This window comes from Miscanthus floridulus, chromosome 14 (genome assembly GCF_019320115.1).
Source record: "Miscanthus floridulus cultivar M001 chromosome 14, ASM1932011v1, whole genome shotgun sequence".
Classification (NCBI taxonomy): domain Eukaryota; kingdom Viridiplantae; phylum Streptophyta; class Magnoliopsida; order Poales; family Poaceae; genus Miscanthus; species Miscanthus floridulus.
Window position 1 is genome coordinate 15,630,223 of NC_089593.1, and position 18,907 is coordinate 15,649,129.

At 44.4% G+C, this 18,907-nt stretch overlaps 1 pseudogene; it reads left to right on the top strand.

Annotated features, from left to right (window-relative positions):
• Nucleotides 1-5,145: 5,145 nt before the first annotated feature.
• LOC136503098 (uncharacterized) lies at nucleotides 5,146-6,258 on the top strand (annotated as a pseudogene).
• Nucleotides 6,259-18,907: the final 12,649 nt, after the last annotated feature.

The window sequence follows — 18,907 nt, forward strand, 5'->3', positions numbered from 1 at the left end:
TGCCTTCTGAGAAATTGCATTGAGGAATGCACATAGCTTCACGGTGGCTAGACGTACATTTGGAGGTAGAATTCCTCTTAATGCAACTAGAAGCAATTACGTCATGAGCACGTGGTAGTCATGGGACTTTAAGTTTAGGAATTTCTTCTCTGGCACATTTATTATACCCTTTATATTCGAGGAGAATCTAGATGGTACCTTGATGCTTGCTTGGCATTCAAACATGATTTCCTTCTCTTCTTTACTAAGAGTGTAGCTAGCAGGACTTAAGTAATGGCGTCCATCATCTGTCTTCTCTGGATGTTGGTTGTCTCGTTCTTTCAAACACTGTAGGTCCTGTCGTGCTTCAAGTGTGTCCTTAGGCTTCCCATACACACCCATGAAGCCTAGCAGGTTCACACAAAGATTCTTTGTTAGGTGCATCATGTCGATCACTCTATGGACCTCTAGGACTTGCCAATAGGGTAGCTCTCAAAATATGGACTTCTTCTTCCACATGGGTGCGTGACCGTCGGCGTCGTTCAGAACAGGTTCGCTACCATGTGCCTTTCTAAATACTACTTTCACATCCTTGACCATATTGAGTACATCCTCACCAGTTCGGTTGCCCGGCTTGGTCTGGTGGTCTGCCTTACCTTTAAAATGCTTACCTTTCTTTCTTAGGGGGTGATTCACAGGAAGAAATCGACGATGGCCAAGGTACATGACCTTTCGACATTTTTTCAAGAATATACCTTTAATGTTATTGAAACAATGCATGCATGCATTATATCCCTTGTTTGATTGTCCTGAAAGATTACTTAGAGCAGGCCAATCATTGATTGTTATGAACAACAATACTCGCAGGTCAAAGTGCTCCTGTTTGTGCTCATCCCACACATGTACACCTGGTCTATTCCACAAAAGTAGAAATTCTTCAACTAGTGGCCTCAGGTACACATCAATGTCGTTGCTAGGTTGCCTTGGGCCTTGGATGAGCACTGGCATCATAATAAACTTACGCTTCATGCATAACCAGGGAAGAAGGTTGTAGATACATAGAGTAACAGGCCAAGTGCTATGACTACTGCTCTGCTCCCTGAAAGGATTCATACCATCCGTACTTAAAGCAAACCTTAAATTTCTTGCGTCATTTGCAAACTCCAGGAATTCTCTATCGATTGCTCTCCACTAGGACCCATCAACAGGGTGTCTCAACATATTGTCTACCTTACGGTCTTTTTTGTGCCATCGCAATAACTTTGCATGGTCTTTGTTTCTGAATAAATGTTTCAAGCGTGGTATTATAGGAGCATACCACATAATCTTGGTAGGGATTTTCTTCATTGGACATTCGCCCTCAACATCACCAGGGTCATCTTGCCTGATCTTATACCGTGATGCATGACATACCAGGCATGCATCTAACTTCTCGTACTCCTCGCCATGGTAGAGGATGTAGTCATTAGGACATGCATGTATCTTCTGGATTTCTAATCCCAAAGGGCAGACTACCTATTTTGCTTCGTACGTAGTGGCGGGCAATTCGTTATCCTTCGGAAGCATCTTCTTTTGGATTTTTAGTAACTCCCCAAATCCCTTGTCAGATATACCATTCTTTGCCTTCCATTGCAGCAATTCCAGTGTGGTACCCAACTTTTTCTGCCCCGCATTACAAGTTGGGTATAGCAATTTCTTGTGATCCTCTAGCATGCGCTCGAACTTGATCTTCTTCTTTTCACTTTCGCATTCTCTTTGTGCGTCACGAATGGCCTGACCAAGATCATCAGCGGGCTCATCTTCTTCCCCTACCTCTTCTTTAGCTTCCCCCATTGTAGTATCATTGAAGGCACCATATTCAGCAATAATGTCATCATCGTCCCATTGTTCTTCTTCACCTTCTTCCATTACAACCCCGGTTTCTCCGTGCTTCGTCCAACAAATATAGTTTGGCATGAAACCCGACTTCAACAAGTGTGAATGAAGACTCCTTGAGCTAGCACATTCCTTCAAATTCTTACATATGGCACATGGGCAGCACATGAAACCATCGTGTTTGTTTGCCTCGGCCACACATAAGAAAGAATGCACGCCCTCAATGAACTCTTGGGAGCGGCAATCAACATTGTACATCCAATGCCGGCTTATCTGCATTACATGACATACATACCATATTAAAACCTAGAACATAATTAGTTAATTATACGACATGCATGCCACCACACAAGGTATAATTTATGAAAGTCTCGCTACAATGTAGACAATCCCAACTACCACTAAAAAAACTAAAGCTAAAATGCACTTCAACAGCATAAGGATTTCGCGACCAATCCCAACTAAAACAGACAGATCATGCGTTTGTTCAACATCTATGGGCTTCTTCCGCAGGATCACTGCCTCATCAGCCGCCGTAGCCGCCTGTGTAAGAGAGTTTTGCACGTGTTCAACATACTCTTCCTCCCAGTACCAGCCTGAACATCCAGTGCCATCTCACTAAAATTAAAATAAAAAATTAGAACTTTAATCACAATCATCATGAAAATAAGTATAAATTAACCATAATCATCAAATGTGACAAAATAACTCACATTGCGAACCGGACACTTGTAGAAGATACGGCCCTTGTTGGGACACTTCTTCCTCACCCGGTACTCCATCACAATCTTCTCCTCACACTTGCTGCATGCAATGAGAGAGAGGTCTGGCCTCAGTCGCTTTGGAACCCGATGAGAGGCTGAGGACCCAAAAGCAGTTGCCATATACTCTCTATAATCATTTTTAATATAATATAAATTTCTCATTTTATAAACAAATAAAATTAAAAAAGACTCTAAAATTCTCTATATCTCTAAACCATAAAGTGTGCTATGCATGCTAGAAATGAAAGCTGAATACTAGTTTTGAATAACTACTTTAACATTCCTTCATCCAAATATGAAAACTTTAAAGTGGTTTTGAGCTTAAAAAGCTTACAAATAAAAAAATCCACCATAAAAACCACATATATCTAGTCCACAAAATGAGATAAGCTACTGATGAAACATGAGAGTATAAAGTTGGTAACCTTTAGAACCAAAGAATCGATGGAGCAATCGACGAAATCTTGTGATTACCAACGATAAGGAAGAAGAGAGGCCAGCGATGAAGCAAGAACACTGAGGTCGAAGTGGCTCGGGCTCGGAGAGGAAGAAGTGGTATATAGGGGGGGGCCTTTAGTCCCGGTTGGAGACACCAACCGGGACTAAAGGTCCCTTTCTAGTCCCGGACGGAGCCTCCAGCCGGGAGTAGACTTTTACTCCCGGTTGGAGGGACCAACCAGGAGTAAAAGTTAACCTTTAGTCCCGGTTGGTAGCTCCAACCGGGACTAAAGGTCCCCTGCAGCAAAAGCCTATCGCAGTACCCGTTGGGCAGGGACCTTTAGTCTCGGTTGGAGCTACAAACCGAGACTAAAGGTCTCTCTAGTCCTGGACGCGAAAAATACCGGCTTTATAGCCAAATTTCAAAGTGGATCAAAAGCCGTTTCTCTACTAGTGGCCACCATACCTAGCGCCACAACCAACCGGCCACCTGCCAGCCACAAAGCGCATGCATGTTGCATACTCACTCCGGGCAGCCACTGTAGTTTTTCATAAACAACCTATTTTGTTCTTATCTACCGAATAAGTCTACCTTTTTAGTGTAAAATATTATTTCACTTCCATTGTTATTAAATTACGATTGTTGATAGATGATTACCTGATTCTCTTTAGTTGTGCATATTATCACCTACCGTACCATTCTGCCAAGCATACAACTCCAAACATGTGAAAACAAATATTTCCTTACCAAATTTAGATCTTGTCGATTTGGCAAACTTGAGTAACTACAACACATTTTTTTTATGAAACTGGAGGGGTTACCCCCTACTGGCAGCTACAACGCATTGTCTGCCATAACTGTAGTATGTGAATATCAGTAATGCTTTGTTTGTTACTATACATGTTTTTAGAATATAGCTGATGTGGTTGAAGTGAGTCCGCTCAACATGATTTATTTAGAATATAGCTGATGTGGTTGAAACGAGTCCCCTCAACATGATTTATGACAGTGTAGTAATATACTAATATCGTTGGCTGCCCAATTTCTCATCCTGACATTATAAGTTAATTTTGTATTTTTTTATCTCAATCTCACAAGATCAGCGTTCAGTTGGACCTGTAGGAAATATTTTTGTGGTATATGTAAACCTGAATATGTTCCGGTGAATTTTATAGATTTGGTAATTATTGTAATGTCCTCAACTTTAATTACAATTGATAATATTTTTAATGGATAGTCCAATGGTCTAATTCGAATTTGTTTTGCAGAAAGTGCCGCATGTTCCATTTTATTTGTCAAAATATGACACTTGATCCAAAATTCTCATGATGGTAGACCAATAGTGGACTCATTCTTAAAAGAGATCTTGCCCGCTGGCCTTGGCGACAAATGCACAACCATAATGTAATTTTTTCCTTCTTTTAGATCAACAATATAAATTTTCTCAAAATTTGGTTGAATTTTTAAATTTTAGTATCAAGTGTACGGATTTAGGGGGGCTCTTTTGCCCCCTCCCTCCGCCACTGGTTGGCACTCACTGCCATGTTGGACGATGCCTGTACTCCAGATCAATGTAGGATATTGTCCCTCCCCCACTAGTTGCCACTCAATGTCATGTTGGGCAACGCCCCTGCTCAAGATCAGTGAAGGACAGCATCTCCATAAGCACGGTCACCTTAAGGGTGCGTTTGCGACCCTGGCCCGAAGGCCCGGCTGTGCCCGTGGGCTGCAACTTGCCATGTTTGTGGTCGTGGCCCGCGAGTGAGCCTGGCTTCCCAGAGCCAAAAATGCCCTCTCCGCTTGGCCCTCTGGAAACGATCAACACCCTCGTTTCTTTGGAGCCGAGCTCGTGGCGGCGCACGTAGGCGATTTTGGGCTGCGGCGGGGTGGCTCGCGCGGGCTCTAGCGGGAAGGAGAAACTTTTTCACACGCCATTCTGTTGTTGTTAATCTTACTGTCAGTCTATTCTTGAATCATTCTGTTCTTCATAATCTGTCAGTCTGTTGTTTATTCATGCAACTGTTAATATTGCTGTCAGTCTATTCTTGATTCATTCTGTTGTTGATTTCATTACATGCCAGCCCTAGGATGGATTCACGTGCATTTGAGGGTGGGTTTGTTGCTGGTACTTCAGTGATGGAGCAGCTCATCAATGGTGGTCCTGCCCCTATTGTAGCTAGTGCTGGTGCTAGTGCTGCTGCCCCTGTTGCAGCTGGTGCTGGTGCTGCTCCAGGTGCAGCAAACCCTGTAGATGTTGCTGCTCCTGTGGCTGGGAATGGGGCTGTGAGGGCAATGAGGTGGACCAACACCACCTCTGGCTTTGTGCTAAGGAGGATGGCTGCCCTTGTTAGTGATGGTAGCAGGCCTGACAAGGTTTTCAAGGACAAAGATATGAATTCTGTGGCCAAAGCCCTCAAGCTGTTCTGTGGGGAGGTTGTTAGCCCAACTCAAGTGTACAACCACTTGAGGAAGTGGAGGCAGAAATGGGCTAGGGTGAGCAAGCTGAAGGACCTTAGTGGTGCTCTTTGGGATGACCAGGCTCATGCTATCATGCTTGAGCAAGAGCACTACCTTGGCCACTGCAAGGTAGCAATTTGATCTCGTCTTTGCCTTGACTACCTACATTTGCCTTTCTTAAACTACATTTGCCCAACCCTGCAGGACCATCCTAAAGACGCAGAGTTTTTTAGCTGCCCTATTAGGTTCTACACTGAGATGGAGGCTATCTTTGCTAATGCCATGGCCACAGGCAAGTTTGCACTTGGGTCTGGTGAAGCCTTAGGGCAGAACCAGGCTGACAGTGTTGGTGCCAAGGCTGATGGTCCTCCTTTGACCCACACCATAGTTCCCAGTGAATAGGGAGGGGATAGCAAGGCCACTGAACTGCTTCCTACCTCCTCAACTGCTGGCCCAAAGAGGAAGAGAGGGAACTTCTCTGAGGAGGAGATGCTCATGTTGACTAACATGTCAGATGCTGTGAACAATGTGGCCAATGCTCTTAGGGAGACTGGACCTGCCCATGTTGATGCTAATCTGTACCTTGCTGTGATGGAGATGCCTGGCTTCAGTGAGGAGGCACTTATTGTTGCCTACACCTTCCTCCTGGACAACAAGGCCTAAGGCAGGGGCTTTGTGAACATGAGTGATGCCCATAGGGCCGTTTGGCTTAGGACCTTCCTGGCCAAAAACTACTACGTGTAGTTCCACTACACATGAAGGGCTAGAAGGCCAGGAGGGCGTTGACTGTAGAGATGTATAGTTCCTCCACCCCCCTCACCCACTCTCTCTTCTTTTGACAATAGGAGCTTTTGTGCAGTCTGCTTATTCTTTTGACACCTGACCTTGATGGTGTAGTTTGCCTAGGAGGGTGACTAACAATAGGCAAGGATTTGGGAACATTTGAGCCCTTGGCTGTTGGGCTGAACTTGGTATTGTAAGAAACTTATTTGTAGCCTCTGTTGGCTACTTTTTATTTGATAACTAGTTGCCTATTTATGTTGTTTATGCCCTGGTGGTAACTGTGGGATTTAAAGGCCTATGATGCATAAAACAAACATGAGGTGGCTACCTTATTCTTGTTTTAATGGTTTTGTTGTTGTGCTTTGTTCTTTATTTGCCTATCCTTCCATTCTACACTTATGCTCAGTTGTACTCCATAGCAACAACATCCTCTTGTGATGGCTGATGGCAGTAAGTGCAACTGATCAAAAGATATGTATGGCAGTGAATGCAACTGTTGTTTATTTGCCTCTTTATTTGGTTCTTACAATTCTTGGTAGCCACCAATGACTAAACAAGGAAAAAAACCACCAAACTACTAAGTTGAGGCTAATTTTTTTATCAAGTAGCCGATGATGTTCACCATCATTCAAACTGAATGGTCGACTGAGGCATGTCATTCAGACCACTTACATGTTTTACATTTGGTTGGTTTCAGAGAATGCCTCCTTGCTATATGGTCTTTGAAGGGAAGAAACCTAGGATTTATTTTACATGGTATGAGTGTGCTAAGCAAGTGCTTAGGGAAGAAGGGGATATCTATCAGAAGTACAACAACTATGATGATGCTCTTAGAGATTTTAATGCAAGGGTACCTCAAGAACCCTTGCTGTTACCAATTGATGTCCCTTATGGGGATGCATCAGCATCCCATGAACTGGTGATAGCTCAAGGTTCTAAAATCTATTCTCATTCACCTGGGCTGTAAGGCTGTTGCAAAAATGCTGTCATCTTGATCTTGTTTATGGTTATAGTTGGTCTGTCACTCAAGCTGTTCATGTGCCACAGCTATTGTTTTAATTAGGCCGATGATGACACAATAGGATGACTGCATTAGCTGGCTACATGCCACTTTGATTCATGTACTCTCTTTTCTGTTAACTTGTTGCCCTTCTCGGCTTGCCAAACTACTTAATTTTGCTACTGTTCTTAATTTGCTTCTTTGATTATGCAATGTAGCCGGCAATGTATGTGTTGATTAAATGGAATTAGTCTGAGGCCTATATCTTTTGTACATTTTCATTCAAAGTGTTTGCTTCTCTATTGATCATGCTGTTCGTCCTTCTCTTTGGGCCAGGACGAGCACAGCAGCTGGCAAACACAATCTATGCTCGGCAGTTGGTGGCGGTTGGCGTTTGAGCCCGGCTGAGTATTGGGTCACAAACACCAGCTCGCCTGGGCCGGGCTGAATCGGTACAGGTGCGCAAACAAGCTGCGTTGCAGCAGTTGGGGCAGGCCTGCCCACGCCTGGTCCGTTTGGGCTGGCTAGGCCGTGCTGGTCCAGGTGCGCAAACGCGCCCTAACTGACTCGGGCATATCCACGGCCAACGTGTACAATTGTGGTGACCCAATTTTTTTTGAGTGTCCGGCCCATCATGAACGGTGTCGGGTGCAGGGGCATTGTGATCAACGGGTTGTTGAGCATCACCTCCATTGTCTTAGGCAGCTCGGAGCAACTCTAGCTAGAGCTTTGGAAAATGGCATGTATGACGCCCAAGAGCCTAGCTCCCCAGATACAATTTTTATTTGTGTTTTTGATGAGCCAAACTCGCATGGTGCAGAGTAGGCATTTGTTAACGATGGTATTAGCATGTGATTAATGTGTATTAAGTGATATTAGTGTATTCTAAAGTAGATTAAGATATTAAAAGTAAAATAGGGGCGACTAGAGTGCATTTACACTATGGCCATAGGTATGCAAGAGTTAAAAGCTTCAGGAATCTTGCCATAGTCTGTGGTGATGAATTTGGATGCCACAATCTGTGCCCGCTAAAGATGGCAACGGGGACCCGATACCCGATACCCGACGGGTATTTGATTCATTAGGGGATGGGATCATATCTTTACCCGCGGGCATCTAGATGGGTAAGAATCCATACCTGACGGGTATAGCGGGTACGGGAACGTTCCTTGTTTACCCGTCCCCGTTACCCATTGGGGAACCTGACTATTTGAGCTATCATGCGAGTATTAGGCTCAAAGAAGCTCAACATATGTATTTTGGTTCAAATCTGAACAGTCATATATATAGTTTGTGTGTTCTAGGAACCCTCGTTCAATTTTTCCTCACCATCTCCGTCAGTAGCACAAGCACGCATGTCTTATGAGCGCTCGTGCCCCTCGCTTCCTCAGTTCGGTCTCTCTGCCACCTTTGCTCGTCCTGCTCGCAACCTCGCTCCTTCTCCTCGGCATCTCCGAGACTCCGACACTTATACCCGGGTGAAGAAGAAACGTCTCCGATTGCAAAGCTGCGACCCCAAGTGTCCTTGTTTATCGGATATGCAGTACCCGTCGGGTATCTGTTACCCGACCGATACCCGACGGGTACGGGGATGGGCAAGAATCTATACCCGAGACAGTTAATGGGGATGGGGACGGGATAAATTCTCCGTAGCGGGAAAGAGAACGTTCCGGCGATACCCGACGGGTATATACCCGTTGCCATCCTTAGTGCCCGCCGCACCTGCTCTGTGGGAAATGAAGGCTAGCATCCAAACAACCTTTAGCTCCCATCTGTGAATACGAGTCGGGCTTCCCTCGTCAACGAACCAAACACACTATAAGCTAATTGCTGGCTACTAGGCACCATAGTCCAACCTAGTACAGCTGCTCTAATTGGGAAGCCAAGATGGTTTGATTCGGAGTTTTTTTTTAAAAAAAAATCTAACTTTTCATAAATGTACTTCTATAGCCAACAAATGGCGAGATATAATTTTCACGGATTCAATTGGTGGGTTTTCCCTTACCGCTGTTTGCATTGGCGAATTTCCTTTTATAAGCATTTTTAAACAATAATAATATATAACTTTAACAAATGAGCTAGGAAGGAGATTTACAACTTTGTAGCTTACAGATTTCCTTTGAAGCCATTTCACTTTCGATACAAGCTCACAAATTAAATGTCACAATTTCAATTAGCGACATGAGTATGGGGACCTTTGTTTGCCAAGCGAACTTTGCGTAGCCTTAGCAGCTCATGCAAGGCAAGCCTTGCCAAGCCAAGAGAGGAAAATTGGCTGCCATGGCAAAAGCTGCTAGAATGGGCTACGCGATAAGTTCACATGCAATCCAAACACATACACAGCTGTAAATCCTCGCTAGCGGAGGCGAGGCAAGCTTTGCTAGAGAATCCAAACAGCGCATATGTTTTTTTTATTTTTTTATTCTAACAATTATTTTTTAAAAGTGAATTTTAAAATATAAGAGTACTAAAAAAACTATAAGGATTGCTTGGCAATATTCTGATTTCTTCTAAACTTTACCTTCTCTAATAGAGTCAAAGCCATTTGAAAAGGAACATTTGGTAGAAATTCGAACCAAGCGGCCACAGGGAGGAGTCAATGGGAACTACATTTTAGGCTCCGTTTAGAAGGGTTCCTTCTCAAAACTGGCTGCGACTACTAGGGAATATTTTGTACTACATAGCGAAGAGCCGTTTTTTATCTGCTTCGGCTGCTCTAGAGAAGCCAGATCTAAAAAGAGTCATGCCAAACAAAGTCCCATATTTTTTGAACTCAACAAAGTCACATTTTGGTTTCACAGTCCCGTGCGATTTGTGCGAAGGCTTCGGCTCTATGGGTGTTTCATCGTGCGCGAAGCTCATAGACCATATAGCTGAAGTTGGTTTTGAAGCCAGCCCAATCAACGGAGGCACGGAGCCGACACCGTCCATGGGCTGATCGCAAGCAAAATGCATCTGGGCATTACTGGGCTCGCGGCAACGGAAAGGCCCTTTTTCTTAAAAAAAATATCGGATCGGTGTGTTTTCTCTGAGGAATTCTCTGATCCTACGCGTAACGAACTGATTATTCCTCTTGTAAGCTGTAATAACCTCGGATTCGAGAGAAAATAAAAATAGTAGTAGTACATAGATTCGCGTGTGAGATACTAGAGATGGTAGTGCAGCTTATAGGTCGTCCGTTCGTCCGGACGGATCCCATATAAGTCGTCAGCTCGCTTTGTACCTCACCCGCGTCACTTGCTTGCTCAGCGCGCTGTGCGCCTCTGCTCTGGAACGGACCCCACCCTCGGCTGCGCCGCCCCGCCCCCTCTCCCCGGCCCGCTCGTGCTGCGCGTTCACCCTCCCGGACTTGCACCTCCCATTAGTTGCGGTCGTGCTCCATCCACCTGCCTCTGCCCCTGCTGAGGTCCGTGCCGCCGTCGAGCTCCACATTGGCGACCATCATGCTACACCGCGGCATCGTGCTCCGTGTCGACAAGCCTCCATTCATCCAAACCACAATCAGATGCTACGCTGAAAGCGCACATGGCAATAGTATGTTTCAAGTTTCAGATATATGTCACTACTACAGAAAACTTAACCTGAGGCGGGCACAAATGATTAACCGAGCCGGGCATTCCATCCACTTCCGCGAAAAGGTCACAGTTAATCCGACTTTAACGGAGATGGTTGGTCGCCCACTGTAACACTCTCGGTGTTACCCCATTAATCATCTACTAAAACATGTCATGAGCATCATACCTATGTGTTAATGCATGTGGTGAAGTGTGTAGATCAATTTCTGTAACTCAAAATGATCAATAAAATGCTAAACAAAAGTTAGTTCGATGGTTCATGCATATCAAGTAGGGTTTAAAACTAATTTTTATTAAGTAAAAATACTATAGAACATGTGTGTGATACTTAAATAAAGTTTAAAGTACAAACTTTGTAGATGAGAATGAAATATTTGCTTTTAAAAAATAATATTGCTTTGTAATATTTTCAATAGCCTAGAAATCGCAAATTGAAATCAAGTTCAGTTCAAAACTTAGAAAATTTTCAAGTCTGTCAACTGCTAGACGCTGCTATGTTTAGCAATTTATTTGGAAATATTGGGTTAAGGAGTGGTGTAGTGCTATGATTCGATTTATGAGTTCCATATGCCATCTTGAGTGTAGTGAAGTCGGTTTAGGTTTAGGAGCAACGGTTTGGTCGTGATCAACGCTTTAAAATTCGTACGCGTACTTGTCTCGGGTTGGTTTGCGCCGAGTGTGCGGTCATCGCGCAGCCTCCCCACTCCGCGCACATGGTTGCGTCTCGCGCGGTCACCCTGCGCCGCCACGTTGGGTCGGTCGGGCCACCTGGGCTTGGTAGAGGCCGGTTGCAGCGAGCCGTTGGCCTCACGCCCTGCTATCCTGCCTCGCGCTACCGCCATTGGAGCCGTCGCGGCCTCGCTGCCACTGCTGTAGCGTCCACCCACTGCTGCCTCACATCGCGACGATGTCGCTGTCGTCGTGTCACTCTCATACTCGCGTCTGCTCGCTGCATCGCGCTGCCCCCTCCATGGCCCGGTTGGGTGCCGTCCACACGTGGCCGTGCACGCCGTCGTCATGCTATTAATGGCGCTACGACGCGTGGACCATGGCCGATCGTGGATGCTCACGCTCATCCCCTCATGCTTGGAGGTAGGTCCCTCGGCCACAACCGCTCGCGTCTAGCCAAGGCAAGGACGAACCGAGCCCACCTGTCGCGCCCTGTTTCTCTCTTTCTCCCTCTGCTTTCCGTTGTCGTCGAGTCACGGTGAGCCAGAGAGCGAGCACCTCTCATCAATTCCTCGTGCCCATGTTGTAACACCCTAGGTGTTAGGCTTGCATAATTTCACTTGCATTGCATGAGCATAAACATCAAGCATTCATATATAAGCTTTTACATGTGAAACGTACAATTGAAACATGTGAAACATACCTTGTTATTTTATGTTTCCTTATGTGTATGCTTATGATCATGTGTGAATAAGTGTAAGTGGTTGATGTTGGTCACTAACACACCTTACCTACACTTAGGATGATTAATGAAACAATGTTCATGTAGATCACTTGATCTAATTAAGCTCCTAAGTGACGATATGCTTGTTGACCTAGGAAGTATTATATGTAACCAATGTGTAAATGTGTATGGAACCTTAGAAATACCTTTAACATGTAAAAGCTAGTTTGGTATTCATGGCTAGGGCTAGTTTGGTCTCTAAGTCATAGATATAGAGTAAGTCATCATTTTCAAGTGATATGTTTGACCTAGGTTGAACTATGTCATAGGATGTTTGCATGGTGTGTACCCTAAAGCAAAGTTATAGAACTCAAGTAGAGAACCAACTTTTATTTTTGGGTCATGAGCTAATTTAGTGCCTAGCTTGGTCATTTTGAGCTCACAAGAATCAACATTGTACTGATTTTAGAACTTGAAAAATTAAGTCATTTTGAGCTGACAGTGTTGACGTAGCTGACTTTGGGATGAATTAACTCCATAACCGTTGCGAATTAGGAGTTGAGTTCTAAAGCAATGTTGTTGCCCGTATATAGCTCTACAAATTTGGTTTTAACATTGTGCACTAATTCATCGTGGATCGAGAGCTTTAGCACCTTCATTTTGCTCTATCAGTCACTTGATCGGGCCCTGATGGCCGCGTCGTCGTGCGCTATGGTGGCCGACCGGGCGCAGCGTCTGGCCGCCGTGTGGCCGCCGCTGGCCAGTGTCGGGCCCTCGCCACAGCACGCTGGCACACGTTAACTGTGAACCCACACGCCTCCTTTCACTCACTCGCGCTCACTCTCTCCCTCTCCACTGCCCTCTCTCGCTCTCGCCACGGAGAACCGAGTGCCGCCACATCACCGCACGGCTCCGCCGTCGCCTAGCACCTGCTCCACCGTGCCATTACCGCCTCCATCTTGCAGTTAGCTTCGCTGTGTTCCCATCTACCTCCTCGACACATTTGCAGTGCCAGACGAGCTACGGTGAGGGTGAAATCGTAGTTCTCGTCCTCACCGGAAAGCTCGGCTTCCATGGCCGCCTTCACAGCGAGCTCGCTGCTGCTCAACTCCGTCGCGTGTTCCTTCGCTTTCTTCGCGTTAGAGCTTGGTTAGGATGCGTACTAGCTTGTAGCGTGACATTATGACGAGCCATTGCCTTGCCGGTGTAGAACACGACACGCAGCGCCGCTGCGCTCTCACCGCCGCGCCACCGCGCACGCGGGTAGACCTCGTCGGCGTGTCCCATCTAGCCTAGGTCGTCTCGTTAGATCCGTGTAGTCACTACGGAGCTCGTGCGCTCCTCGCCTAGCCTTGCCATGGTTGGATACGGACGACGCACCTTCGCGTAGCACCACTGTGCCGCCATGGCTGGCGACGAGCATGCTCCGTTGCATATGAGCTGCCACCACCTATGTCAGTCGATGCGGCTTAGTGAGTAGATCACGACGGTGAGGTTGGTTTCGTTGGAGTGCTCGCCGTCGGCGAGATAGCGCCAATCAAACTGTCGTGCCCTATTTTGGCTCACTGACGGGTGGGGTCTGCTGACCCGTGGGTCCCCTCTGTCGACGAGTTCAATCTAGGGTTTTTGTATTTATTTTTTAGATTTTTGTGCTAACTTTGGAAAATCATATATAGAGCTAGGAATGTCCAATTTTGGTGAACCAAATTTTGTTGGATTCCTCATGAAGTGTAGCATTTTATAAAAATATGAAATGTACAGTTTCTAGTATTTTTATAGGTAAATAAAATATAGCTTGATAAGTGCCTTTTGATTGTTTGCAATGTTGTAGATCGTATATCTTGAGCTAGAAAAGTGATAAAATTATGATTCCAATTTTGATGGTCTTATGTTGACATGCTCTAGCTAGGAAAAATAATAAACTTTCAGTACACTTGATTGAAATATGATATTTATATTTATCTATTAATAAATGGTATTTTCTGAGGAAAATTATAGGGATAAAAATAAGTAACATATTGCCATGAAATTTTTGTACAGTATTATGGCACTAGTATGAAGCTAAAAAAAATATAGAATCTGTTATTTGACACTTTTCTATAGGGTTAACTATTTTTACTAAAGTAAACCTTGCTAGCTTGTCATTTTTGTAGAGGATGTTATACATTTTCAAATGGTATGAAATTTTTACAGTAGTCTGTTAGGAGTACTTGAAAGCCACTGTAATTTTATGAGAATTTATTGTGCACATTTAGTATATGTTTGTTATTTCATCTAATTATCTAATTAAATTAATAAAGGCATGTAAATAAATAAATTGTGCTTGACCATGATGTTTTCTATGGTACTTCTAATACATATAAACTGATGATGTTAATAGTAAGGCTTAGAAGCAATTGGTTGTATGCAACTAATTAATTATTGCTTTACAAATCAAACAAATGGCTGCATGCATAGTTTTGGTCGAGTGGGTAATTTCATGTTGATAATGGTCTTTTCTGTAAAACTTGTTAATAACAAAGTTGTAGATAACTTGCTGATCTACCTTGTATTAAATTTTCAGAGTCATAGGACTTAGGGTTTAAGAGTTTTGGCTGTTACAAATTTGCTGTCTGAAATGCTTGCTCTCTGGACAGATTTGTTTAATTGAATTATTTGATCTAGATAACTATTGAATCACATTAAGAGTATTAAAAGAAAGTTGTAGACAATTTCATAAGATTTCTAGAATATCCACAACCATATTATTTCAATGTATATAACTATAGTTATAGTTAAAACAATAACTATTGTCTTGTAGTCTAGAAAATAATTTACAGAAATATTTGCTTAAGTAATAGAGAATAGATATATACCTACTCAGTAAAATAAGCTGCACTTGTTATTACTTTAATACCATACTTTTGAAAGTACTTATGAGGATGCATTCATCATATTATATCATATTACATGTGTCATCGTATATGCATTCGCGATACCTTATGCCATACTCATGCATATAAGATCGACCGAGGAGATAACGTTGTTGGAATTCAACGAAGAAGAGAAAGGGGATCAGTAGGAGACTTCTCAAACCGCAGCTCTAGGAGAAGAGGAGCAGACTCCCGAAGAGCTCCCTACTTGTTGGGGCTCAGATCTTTGTTAGGTATGGCTTCTTTCTTTTGTGCATGTGCCTAAATGATGAAGTGATTTTATTTTATATTCTATTTGTTTTTGGACTATCTTGGTACGTTTCCATACTTGAAACCTGCAAATGAACAATTCACCAAAACCTATGGAAATCATTAGTTTAATGCCCTATTACTAGGTTTGGTTTTCATTTGAGTGGATTTTATGCAAATGTTGGCGGTTAAAAGTGCGAGTTAAGGACCACCAACAATCACCTGCTTCCTCATCGACGCACAAATCTTCAGCGCGCGATCACCACTTCTCTTCTCCATCTAGATCTAAGGTAACTTCACTCGATTCCATCTTCCTTTATAGCGAATCAGACCTTTATCGATCTGGACCCAAACCTAGCTACAATACTTTTCTTCAATCTGCAGATGAAAATGTATCTTCTTGTTTTGGAATTTTTGGCCTTTTTATCTCTGTGGAGTACAACTTGTGAGCCTTATTATCCTCAGTATTGGTTCACCCAATTAGTGCTTTGTGGACAAAGATGATGAGCTAGACGAAAGTGTACCAATGGATGTGGACAGGGTTGTAGTGCTGAATGCTGGGGATGACATGGAGATTGACAACGATACCATGGAAGTGGACCAAGATCTGTAGGATCTCATGGAGATTCACAACAATCCCATGGAGGTCGACTAGGATCTGCATGGAGAATGATTAATTATGCAACTAATAATGTACATATGAAGGCATTTTAGCTTTTGCATAGTATTTGCATAGTACGTGTCGGCCTATTTATTATGTTTACACCAAATTAGTATTTGCATTGTAGCTTTTGGCATGCTTGTTAGCTTGGTACTGTGGGACTACTTACTAGATCTATATGAATGTATGGAACTCAAGTTGTATTCCTTTCAATTCGAGTACTGGCATTGTGCTTTCCTTAGTTTTCTAAGTACATATTTTGGCTTTCTTTCAATGTAAATCTATGTGTCTTATTGTTCATCATCGAACTCAAGTTTGATTCCTTTCAATCCGAGTACTGGCATTGTGCTTTTTTTTGTTTTCTAGGTGCGTAGTTTGGCTTTGTTTCAATATACATGCTAAACGTTAAATCTGTGTGCCTTATTGTTCATCACCGTATCATACAGAAGTCACCGGGTGATAATAGGACCTGGCCGCTGGTGATGGTACCGTGCATTCACCGCTGCTTAGTTGCAAAATTTGCAATCCCGCGTTTGAGCCCTCCCGCGTGGAGTTGCAAAGTTCTGATGAAATTTTGTTTCCCGCTGCTCGTAAAAGTTATGCAACGAGCACGCAACCATCTTTTCCCCCCACCCACCCACTCGCACCCCTCAGCACCGCTCCTGGTCACCACTGCTCAGTGGGGACATAGGCTGTACTCACCTCTATGCAAGCCACCACTCACTAGCAGGAAAGTTGCTCCACGTCGGTGCACATCGCCGGCTTGCCCACATAGATCCACCGATGATCGAGCTGCTGCTGTCACCGGTGTTGGCACTCGTGCTCACCGCCACTAAATCCAAAGGCAAGTGTAATAATCCCTTACTCCATTGCCATCCATTCTCCTCGAAACTCATGTCCTTACTAATGTTTATTGATGCAATTCCATGGTAGGGCGGCCTCATCTCTTTGGCGGGTGGTGTTCTGGCTGTTCCAGATGAAGGAGGCCCCCAACAAGATGAATGCAGTGGGCAGCCTCACAGACAATATGCATGTCGACATCCACAGCCGCCTCTCTGCCCGGTTGAAAGCTCAAGTTTGGTTTTGGTGAATTGATGAAACCCTAAGTGCTAACCTAGTTTATCAAGTGTTCATGAGATAGGTAGCACACTCCAAGTTGTGAAGCAAACAAAGATCATAGCATGATGAAGATGATGCCATGGTGATGATCACATGCTTGGACTTGGAAAGAAGAAAGAGAAAAACAAAAAGCTCAAGGCAAAGGTATAAACTATAGGAGCTATTCTGTTTTGGTGATCAAGACACTTAGAGAGTGTGATCACATTTAGGTTTGATAGCCATACTATTAAGAGGGGTGAAACTCGTATCGGAATGCGGTTATCAAAGTGCCACTAGATGCTTTAACTCATTGCATATGCATTTAGGATCTAGTGGAATGCTAACACCCTTGAAAATATTTGTGAAAATATGCTAACACATGTGCACAAGGTGATACACTTGGTGGTTGGCATATTTAAGCAAGGGTGAAGAATATGGAGGAGAAAGGAGGTCAGTCTCGCTGTCTGCACTATGATCGGACGCTGGTCATGGATGGACCGGCGTGTCCGGTCAGACGTGGCAGTGAAGATGCTCGATCGGTCTACTGACTGGACATTGGGTCTGAAACTAACCGGACGCTGGCATCTGTGTCCGGTCTGACTGACAGGTCGGCACAATACCTATGGTATTGCACCGGACGCTGGGTCTGAAACTGACCGGATGCTGGCGTCTACGTCCGGTCAGACTGACAGGTCGGCACAATACCTAGGGTATTGCACCGGACGCTGGGTCGCTCAGCGACCGAACACTGAAGGGCTGCGTCCGATCGTGTTGTCGGTCAAGCACAGTGATTAGTGTTAAGCACCGGACGCTGGGCTGTGTCTGGTCAAGCATGATCGGACACGTTCGGTCGGCAAAAACATGTTTTGGACCCTTACTGTAAATGACCGGATGCTGAGGGTCTAGCGTCTGGTCAGCTCTGTCGGAGCGTCCAGTCAACACTTCGACCGTTGAGATCAAACGTTCACCGTTGAACGCAGAAGACACGTGGCCGCCATTGGGCGATCGGACGCTGAGGAGCAGCGTCCGATCAGTTGGACCAGAGAGTCCGGTCAACCCGATCAGTGCCTAGTGAAGGGGTACAATGACTCTATTTCGTGGGGGCTTCTATTTAAGCCCCATAGCCGGCTGTGGCTCATAACTTTGGCCATTTTCATTAACATAGCAACCTTGTAAGATTAGCCAAAGCCCTTCCACTCATCTCCATCATTGATTCATCATCATAGTGAGATTGGGAGTGAATCCACGTGCATTGCTTGAGTGATTGCATCTAGAGGCACTTGGTGTTCGTGTTTTGCTGTGGATTTCGCTTGTTACTGGTGGTTGCTGCCACCTAGACAGCTTGGAGGAGCGAGGATCGTCGAGCGGAGGTGGTGATTGTCTCCGGCTCTGATCGTGGTGATTATGAGGGGTTCTTGACCTTTCCCCGGTGGAGCGCCAAAAGATACTCTAGTGGATTGCTCGTGGCTTGTGTGATCCTCATCTTGTGTTGGTTGTGCGACACCCTATTGAGGGTTTGGCATGTGATGCCAATTGGCGCGTGAACCTCCAAGTGAGTGAATCGCCACAATGAGGAGTAGCTTGCCGGCAAGCAAGTGAACCTCGGTAAAAATCATTGTGTTCATCATTTGATTCCGAGGTGATTGGTCTTCATTGTTATTCATCTTTGTGATTAATTGATTCCTTCCTTGATAAGGTGGTGTAACCTTCTTAATCACTCTC